The sequence below is a fragment of the Notamacropus eugenii genome, chromosome 1 (assembly GCF_028372415.1).
Source record: "Notamacropus eugenii isolate mMacEug1 chromosome 1, mMacEug1.pri_v2, whole genome shotgun sequence".
In the NCBI taxonomy this organism is placed as follows: Eukaryota; Metazoa; Chordata; class Mammalia; order Diprotodontia; family Macropodidae; genus Notamacropus; species Notamacropus eugenii.
The window spans coordinates 532,330,049-532,339,544 of record NC_092872.1 but is presented as its reverse complement, the minus strand read 5'-3'; the positions used below and the strand labels follow the sequence as shown (position 1 = coordinate 532,339,544).

General features: G+C 38.9%; 1 long non-coding RNA gene across 2 annotated transcripts in view; it reads left to right on the top strand.

Annotated features, from left to right (window-relative positions):
* The window catches only part of LOC140520254 (uncharacterized), a 60,316-nt gene that overhangs the window by 28,854 nt on the left and 21,966 nt on the right, over positions 1-9,496 (top strand). The window contains exons 2-3 of one of the 2 annotated variants that reach the window (XR_011972441.1): positions 4,174-7,781; positions 9,084-9,238. This is a non-coding gene — a long non-coding RNA (uncharacterized lncRNA). Of the gene's footprint in view, positions 1-4,173; positions 9,239-9,496 lie in introns of both variants that reach the window. The other variant, XR_011972440.1, reaches the window with a different exon arrangement.

The following is a 9,496-nucleotide window of genomic DNA, read 5'->3' as shown; positions in this document are numbered from 1 at the left end:
AGGAAGGGTCTGAATTAAGGCTTTCTTGACTATGTCAGATACTCTATCCACTGCAACACTTGGCTACCCACTAACCTGCCCATATATAACAATAAAGGGAGTGGACTGTCACAAAGAAGGCTTGGTTCATCTAGAGAAGAGTAGAATAGTCCAAAGATAAATACATTAAAGATCATAGATTTGCAGCTGGAAGAGACCTTAGAAGGCATCTAGACCAACTTCTTCATTTTACAGATGAGGAAACTGAGACCAAGTTCTCTCTCTGCATCCTAAGAGTAATGTATTCTAAGTAGTTTATATAGTATCTTTTAGTTCATAAAGTCATTAGATCATAGATCTAGGGCTAGAAGGGACCTTAGAGGCCATCTAGTCCAATTCCTCATTTTACAGATGAGGAAACTGAGGCCCAGAGATGCTAGGTAACTTAACCAAGCAGACAGGAGAAGTCAAGTGACAGAGCTGGGATTCAGACTCAGATCCAATTCTCCAACAATCAGCCCAGACCAGGCTCTTCCCTGAACTGCCCCATTCACTCGCTCACTTGTGGTGTGACTGCAGGCAATGGTCTCGTCATCTGGTGATTCACTTTCAAGGGAAAGTAATGTCTCCTCCTTGACTCTTAGGGCACCTTTAAGTTGCTTTTAAAATGTTATACAGCATTTTCTCACTTCTGGCCCTCTGTGACCCACTCCCTTACTTAGAGATTAGCTGTTTAAAACAGGATACTCCTAAATTATCTCCCTCTGAGTACCATGGGAAAGGATCTAAATCAAAATAAATGATTGTCAGTTGGATTTGAAACAGTAGCTTTCAAATAGCTTCTTACACAAGCATTCTATTGGTATGTGAATTGCCTTCCAAACTCCAATTCATAACAGACACTGAATTTCAGCCTCAGAATCAGAATCTTACAGTTAGAAGGATTTGAAGAGCTCATCTGAACTCAGAATCTTACAGTTAGAAGGATTTGAAGAGCTCATCTGAACACAGAATCATGGAATTCAAGTGCTAGAAAGGATCTGGCAGACCATCTAGTTCAATCCCACCATTTTGTGCATGAAGAAACTGAGGATCAGAGTAGGTATCATCCAGTAACAGGGTTGGAATTCTAACTCAGACATTCAGATTCTCAGTCTAATGTTCTTTGATGAGGATATTAAAATCTGTGGTACCTTACCTTACTGGGTTGTTGTGAGGTTCAAATGAGATAATGTCTGTAAAGTCCTTTGAAAACCTTAAAACACTACTTAGGTGTTAGTTACAATTATTTTTAGGATAATAGGATCATAGATTTAGGAAGAAACCTCCTTCATTTATTGATATGGAAATTGAGTCCCAGAGAAGTTCATTGCCAAGGGTCACATAATAAGTAACAGAGGCAAATTTTGAACTTCCAGTCCTCTGACTCCAAAATCTAGTGTTTTTGCTATAGTGCCATGCTGTGTCTATTGTTGTGGGTGCAATTACTACTATTGCTACACAGAGACTCTCTTAATGGCGAAAGGATGGCAAGTACAATGCATGTACAATGCACATACAAGTACCTAATCCCTCAGGACAAAGGAATGGGGAGAAAAGAACATGAGTTGGCAGGGATGTGGCCTGGGAACTTTGAAGTCACAAGATAGGCTAGCTAAATATTTCCATAGAACATCAGCATTGCAACAGACTAAGTGCCACAAAACCTCAAGAACATGGCAGAGGCCCAACCATGAAATCTCCCCTAATTTTTTAGAAGAAAACCAGAGTACTGCTTAGCTAAGGAGAGATGGGCTTCTACTTGTGTACCTAGTGAAAGGCAAACACTAAGATAATCCTTAGGGAAGAAGAAAAACATTACTTTTTTGTTACCTTTTCCTCTATTTGTAACTCTGAGGACAGTCTCCTTGCTCTGCATCCTCCATTGTACTTTGATCAAGATGTTCCCTCTTTGAATCTTTTCTTAGCTCTGAAGCTCTGAAACCCTGCTTTGTGTCTTTGGAGAGAGAGAGAGACAGACAGACAGAGAGAGAGAGAGAGACAGAGAGACAGAGAGAGACAGAGACAGACAGAGACAGAGAGAGAGAGACAGAGACAGAGACAGAGAGAGACAGAGAGACAGAGACAGAGAGAGACAAAGAGACAGAGACAGAGACAGACAGACAGAGTCAGAGAAAGAGAAAGAAAGATAAAGACAGAGATAGAGACATGGAGAAAGGCAGAGACAAAGAGAGAAGGAGACAGAGAAAAAGAGTAGCCCAGACAGAGAGAGACAGAAAGAGACAGAGCGATAGAAAGATGGACAGAGACAAAGAGAAAGAGATAGACACAGAGGGAAAGATAGAGACAAAGACAAAAAGACCAAAAGACAAAGAGAGAGACAGAGAGAAAGAGACAAAAGACAGACAGACAGACTGATAGAACTTCAATAAAGGTACGCAATTAAGTCTAGGATCATAGGTCCATGAGTTCCCATTTGTTCTTCCACAGTTATTTGGCCAAAACTTTAAACACATGTTCTTGAACCAGACTAGGTAGGCTCAAACTGCTCATTATTATATTCAATTGAGGAGGTGGAGGAAGGGGACATCTTCCAAGGCTTCCCCCAACCCTCTAGGTTCATTGTGGTCCCTTCTTTCATCTGAAAAAACAAAGACTATATTCTTACACTCAGTCTCCCACCATCACCGCTCTTGCCTATAGGAGCAATGGATAGATAAAAATGACTATGCTTAAATTGTTTAAGAGTAATATTGAACACCAATAAAATGAAATTTAACTAATAATTATTTATAATTAAATTATATATGTATCTATATATACACGTACACAAACACACACATACATGTGAGTATATGTACACATGTGTGTATTGTATGTATGCATATATCTTATGTCCTTTAGGGATACTTATCACAATCTCACTCTCACTGAGGACTAAAGCCCTCCAGAGGAAGGCTCTAGGGGTACTCCTGAGGGGATGTAAGGCTATCTTTCTTTATTATTCCTCCCTCAGAGCACATCCCTCAGAGAACAGGTTGGAAAGTTTGCCTCCAGAAAAGCATTATATGACATGTAATGAATTACCCACAGTGCAGTTACTAGGTCAAAGGATATGATTTTGATTTTTTTCAAACTTTTACTTCATATTGGCAGATTATTCTGCAAAAAGATTCCAAAAGTTTGCATTTCCACCAATAATGTGTGTATCTGTTTTTCTATATACCTGCTAGCACTGAACTTTCTTGAATTTAGTTATTCTTGGCAATTTGATAGGTATGAAGTGTTAACTTAAAGTTGTTTTCATTTCTTCTGAGTGAGGTTGAGCCTTTCTGTTTCTTCCTTTGAAAATTATCCCCATAGGATGCCCATCAAATGGGGAATAACTAAACAAGTTGTGGTACATGAATGTACTGGAATACTACTGTGCTATAAGAAATGATGAACAGGAAGACTTCAGAGAGGCCTGGAAAGACTTAATGAACTGATGCTGAGCGAAAGGAGCAGAACCAGGAGAACTTTGAACACAGCAACAACTACAGTGTGGGAGGAATTTTTCTGGTAGACTTAGTCCTTCATAGCAAAGCAAGGACCTAAAAAATTCCCAATGAACTTTTGAGGCAAAATGCCTTCCACATCCAGAGAAAAAACTATGGAACTTGATCGCAGAATGAGGCAAACCATTTTCTATTGTGCTATGTTTTGTTTTGTTTTATGGTTTCTCCCATTCATTTTAATTCTTTTATTCAACATGACTATGGTGAAATTGTATTTATGTGTAGAACCTATATAAGACTGCAATATATCTCAGGGAGGGAGGGGAGAAGGAGGAGGAGGAAGGGGAAAAATCTAAGATACATGGAAGTGATCGTAGAACACTGAAACCAAATAAGATAATTATAAAGAAAAAGAAAATTATCCCCATATCATTTCACCATTTATCCTTTGTGGACTGAGAATATCCATTGCAAAATATCTATCATGTCCTTGTATATTTTTATCTTATACTTTGCAGTAAATATTTTTCTGAGTCTTTTTTTTCTTTGTAATAATCAATAAGCATTACCTACTATGTGCACATGCTGTGGATTTTTTTTCCACTTTTTTGGTGTACAGAAAAAAATTTATATGTAGTCAAGCATTTCTATCTTATCTCTAAAAATCCATTCTATTTTTTTTGGTTTTTTTTAACAGGAAAAAACCTTCCATTTTCCTATCCTTTTGTATATAATGATTGATGGGAATTTTGACTGGAGATTCTTTTGATGCCTCATTGTAGTGAAGTGAAGACTGGATTCCAGGTCCTTCAAGACTGTTCCTTGAAGAGTGCAGGCTCTGACAGGTCCTACCAGGTTGGAAGAGTTTCAAGTCCAAGACTAGAGACTATCTGAGGACCAGACTAAATGAGTTCAGAGAGGTTCACCCTTTGGTGGTCTATAGAGTATCTATTTAAAGGGCTCAAAGGATCATTGGGAAGATGCTTGATGGAAGATTGCTGGGAGGACATGAACAAGGATCTCAAAGCATAAGAAAGCATGGATAGGTTGTGTTTTTCACTGCTGGAGAGTGCCCACGTTGACAAGACCTCTGATCCATTAAAGAATGGAAGTATATATTTCAATAAATCTTTACATTGGTGCTAAAGTAACTCTTATTACTGTGGATGCTCCTAATAACAACAAATAATGATAGTCAAGAACTGTGTGAGGAATGAATTCAGCCACCTAGAGGTCTTCTCAATTATAGTGAATATAGAACTGGATTAATCTTTTTAAAACCACTTTATGTATCAGACCCAACTCAGCTTCCATGAGTCAGGGGTAGGCACCATGCGTTTGTCTTGGGGACCTGTTATAAGTGGTTTTGCACAATCCTTTACAATAGTACTTAGCAAATGTCAAACTGAAAAAAAATAACAATCACACATTTGTATAAAACTTTACAAGTTACAAAAGTCTCTCCATAATTATCCCATGATATCAATAGTGCAAGAATTGTTATTCCCATGTAATAGATGAAAAGATGAGTTTTATAGAGTTTAAGTGACTTGTCCCAGGCCATAGGACTAGTAAGTGACAGACCTGGGACTTGAACCCAAGATTCCTGATTCCAAATCTAGTGCTTTTTCATCACATTGTGAAAGGACTATATTTTCAAAGTCATTGGGCTAAAGAACAGAAGGTCACAAGTTAGTCATAAAACAATGGCATAGTCCAGTGGTATCAAACTCAAGAGAAATGGGTATCATTAATTGTTCATAACTGGCAGCTAGGTGGTAGAGTGGATAGAGTGCCAGGCTTGGAGTCAGTATGACTCATCTTCCTGAATTCAAATGTGACCTCAGACACAAGTGGAAAGACCCTGTACAAGTCATTTAACCCTGTTTGCCTCAGTTTCCTCACTTGTAAAATGAACTGGAGAAGGAAATGGAAAACCACTCCAATATCTCTGCTAAGAAAACCTGCAATAGTGTCCCAAAGGGTTGGGTGTGACTAAATAACAAAACTGTTCAGAAAGACCCTGCTAGCCACATATTGTTTTAGAAAACCACATATTAGCATTAACTGTGTTCTATTATATTTTTATTTATTTTGTTAACTTTTTCCCAATTACCTTTTAATCTGGTTTGAGGTCATTGTTGAACTTATCCACTGGCCCTGTGTTTGAGACCTAGCCCTAAGGCTGGACTTCTTTCTACTGTATCTAAACAGAAATATCAATGAAGGTCTAGGCCAGGGATGGGGAAATCCTCAAGGCCACATGAGACCTTCTAGGCCCTTGGGTACAGCCTTTTGAGTGAGTCCAAGTTTTACAGAACAAACCCTTTTATTAAGGGGATTTGTTCTGTGAAGTTTGTATTTAGTTGAGCTGTACTTGGACTTGGAGCCTAGAGATTTCCATAATCAATTAATCAACCATCCTGTATTAAATACCTACTATGTGCCCGGTGCTGAGGATACAAAGACATAAATGAAACTTCTTTCCTTCAAGGAGTTTATATTTTGTTGTCAAATACAACATGTACACACATAATTATTTACAAAGTAAATACATGAAAAATAAATACAAGGTAATTTCATGGGGAGAAACATTAGAAGCTATGGGGAGGGAGGAGCTTCTGGAAAAATGTCATATAGGGGGTGGTATCTGAAATGAAGAGTTGAGGAAAACTAGGGATCCTAAAAGGCAAAGATGAAGCAAAAATACATCCCAGGCATGGGAAACAGCCTGGGCAAGGACATGGGGTTGAAAAATGGAATACCATTTGTGAGAAACAGCAAAATGGCAATTTTTTTTTTCATTATATGAAAAGGTGTAATGTACGACAAGGAAGAGAAGTAAGTTGGTGACAAGTTGTAAGGAGCTTTGAATGCTAGTAGAGTTTGTATGTGAATGCATGGGTAACTGGAAACCACTAGAGTTTGTTGAGTGGAGGCAGCTAGGTGGCTCAGCGGATAGAGCACTGGGCCTGGAGGTAGGAAGACCCGAGTTCAAATTTGGCCTCAGACACTTACTAGCTGTGTGACTTTGGGCAAGTCACTTAACCTCTGTTTGCTTTAATCCACCATAGAAGGAAATGGCAAACCACTCCAGTATCTTTGCCAAGAAAACTGCCGGAAGAGTATAGGTGTGCTATGGTCCATGAGGTCAAAAAGAATCAGATGCCACCAAATGATTGAATAATAAGAGTTTATTGAGTAGGAAGTGACATAGTTAAACCTGTATTTGAGGAATATCACTTTGGCAGTTGTATGGAGGATAGATTAGAATAAGTAGAGATTTGGGGCAGGGAGACCAATTAGGAGGCTGTTCCAACAGATGAGGTGAGAAGTGATGAGGGTCTGACCCAGGGTGATGGCTATTTGAGTGGAGAGGAGACCAAAGTGAGAGATGCTAGGGAGGTAGAATCAACAAGTCTTGGCAATTGATTGTCAATTAGGCAAGAGAGAGTTAGACACTGAAGATGATTCTGAGGTTGAGAACCTAGGTGGTAGGAAGAATTATGGTGTCTTCAATAGAAAAAGGGAAATTTAAAAGAGGAGTATGTTTTGGGGGGAAACATAAGGCATTATATTTCTGACATGTTGAGTTTGAGATGCCTATAGGCCATCTGATTCAAAATGTCCAATACATGTTTGGTAAACATGACTCAAGATTAGGGGTGAGACTAGGGTTCAATACACAAATCTGATAATAGGTAACAGTTATTATAACACTTTTAGGCTAGCAAAGTACTCTACATATATTGTCTCATTTGATCTATACAACATCTTGTGACAAAAGGTTTTTCTCATTTTGCAAATGAGGAAACTGAAGCTAGGAGAAATTAAGTGACTTATCCAAGGATACACAATTAGCAAGCATCTGACACAGAGTTTGAACTTGGGACTTCCTGATTCTAAACCCAGCACTCAATCTACTATATATCACATTGCCTAGAGATCCAAGAGTCACCTACAGAATGATGATAATTGAACCTCTATTAGCTGTTGTAATCACTAAGAGAGAGAATAAGTAGAAGAAAACAGGGCTTGGGACAGTCATTTGGGGTATAACCACAGTTAGGAGGCAGGATATGGGTGGTGTTTTGTTTGTTTTTTTTCAGTAAAAGAAACTGAGGAGTGATCACAGATAGGAGGAGAACCAAGAGAAAGGAGTGTGACAAAAACCCAGAGAGGAAAGAGAATCTAAGGTGGTCAGTAGTGTCAAATCCTGCAGAGAAGCCAAGAAGGATGAAGACTGAGAAAGGGCCACTGGATTTGGTTCTTGGATCACTGGTAACTTAGAAGAGAACAGTTTCAGTTAAGTGATGATGTTGAAAACCTGGCCTAACTATTCTTGCATAGTTGAGAACTAGTGTGTGTCCTACCCTCCTGAAATTCAGTTTCTTGTTACCCTCCATGTTACCCTCCTAGGCTTATAAACATATAATGGAATATAACTAAAATCAATCAAGGCCCTGTATGTCTAATTCACAATGAATATTTTAAGGACCATCTTGAGTCTCAATAAAAACTACATAACCTCATGGGCCATTTTAGGGGTTTATAATCACTGCCTGTGGTAAATGTTAGAATTAATATTCAGCGAACTCATTATTTCAATGTTTAGAGATATTTTACATAAAAATTGGCTTTGAAAAGCCACAATATAATTTAATTTACAAATATCATATATTTATATCTCATAGATATTGTTTTAATTATTAAATCACTACATCTTGGACAGAAGCATAATTCTGTTAAGAGCACAGATGTCTTCCATTCCCAAGTCTCTCATGCCTTTAACAAAAGGCAAGAAACGGAAAAGACACCTTGGATTCAGAGGGCCTTGGTTCTGTCTCCTAGTTCTGCCCCTCATTGGCTGTGAAAACATGGCAGATCATCTAATTTCTCTGAACTTCACTTTTTTCACTTGTAAAATGAGAATGATCTTTATGGATAGATTGATGTCACATTCTTTTGCTTCACATGCACTCAGTTCTAGTCAAGCTGCTTTACTTTTCTTTCTAGTCTCTGGATAGGCAGCCCTCCCACAGTTGGAATATCATCTCTCCAATCCCTACCCCCGCTTCTTGGACTCCACTTCCCTAGTCATTAGTGATTCCCTCTTGAAGAAGTAGTTCCCTAAAGGGAAGTTACTACTCTTACAGCTCCTAAGGTAGTCTATGGTTCTTCATTCCCACTGCTATAGCTTATGAGTCCCCATTTGTGTGCTTCCCCTTAACAGTCAGCCACTAGGCACAATTAGCTCTTAACAAAGACATTTACTAAAACAGAAAACTGAAAGTAGTATCTATAAGAAATCCTTCCCTCATCCCCTCCAAATTTAAATTCCTACTCATAAATCTTAGTGGGGATATACTGTCCTACTCATATACAGAGCATCTATGAGAAGGGTAGGCTCAAACTTTGGGTATAATGATAATGAATCATATTTGTAGAAAACACATATAGCTAAAGCAATGTGCAACTCATGTAATACAAGTCCTCCATGTCTGCTCTCTCTTTCTGGAGCCCTCTCTGTAGCTCAACCTTTGATGGGCAGAGTTAGATCTTTCTCAAATCCATAGATCCATAGTTTACTCTCTTCTCTGCTTTCAGGTATCACCCTCCCTGAAGCTGCCTCTGTCTTCAAGTGACAATCTCTCTGATTCCATGTCATCTGTCTGGAAAAGTGTGTATTTCTGCTCCCTCAACTATGGTTTAGACTATCTTGAACTGATTTTCCAGCTGCTGGACAGAATGTCTCCTATTAAGTGAGTAGTTCTATCGCAGGGGTGGGGAACCTGCAGCCTTGAGACCACATGTGGCCTGCTAAGTCCTCAAGTGCAGAATGATTCAGTCAAAGGACCACACTTGAGGACCTGGAGGGCCACAGAAGGCCTCAAGGCCGCAGGTTCCCCACCACTGATCTGGTTCAACCCTTTCATTTTACATGTAGTTGAAAAAATTAAGGCTGAGAAAGGTAAAATTATTTGTTTCATAGCTGGTCCTTGAGCGATAAATATGGGATT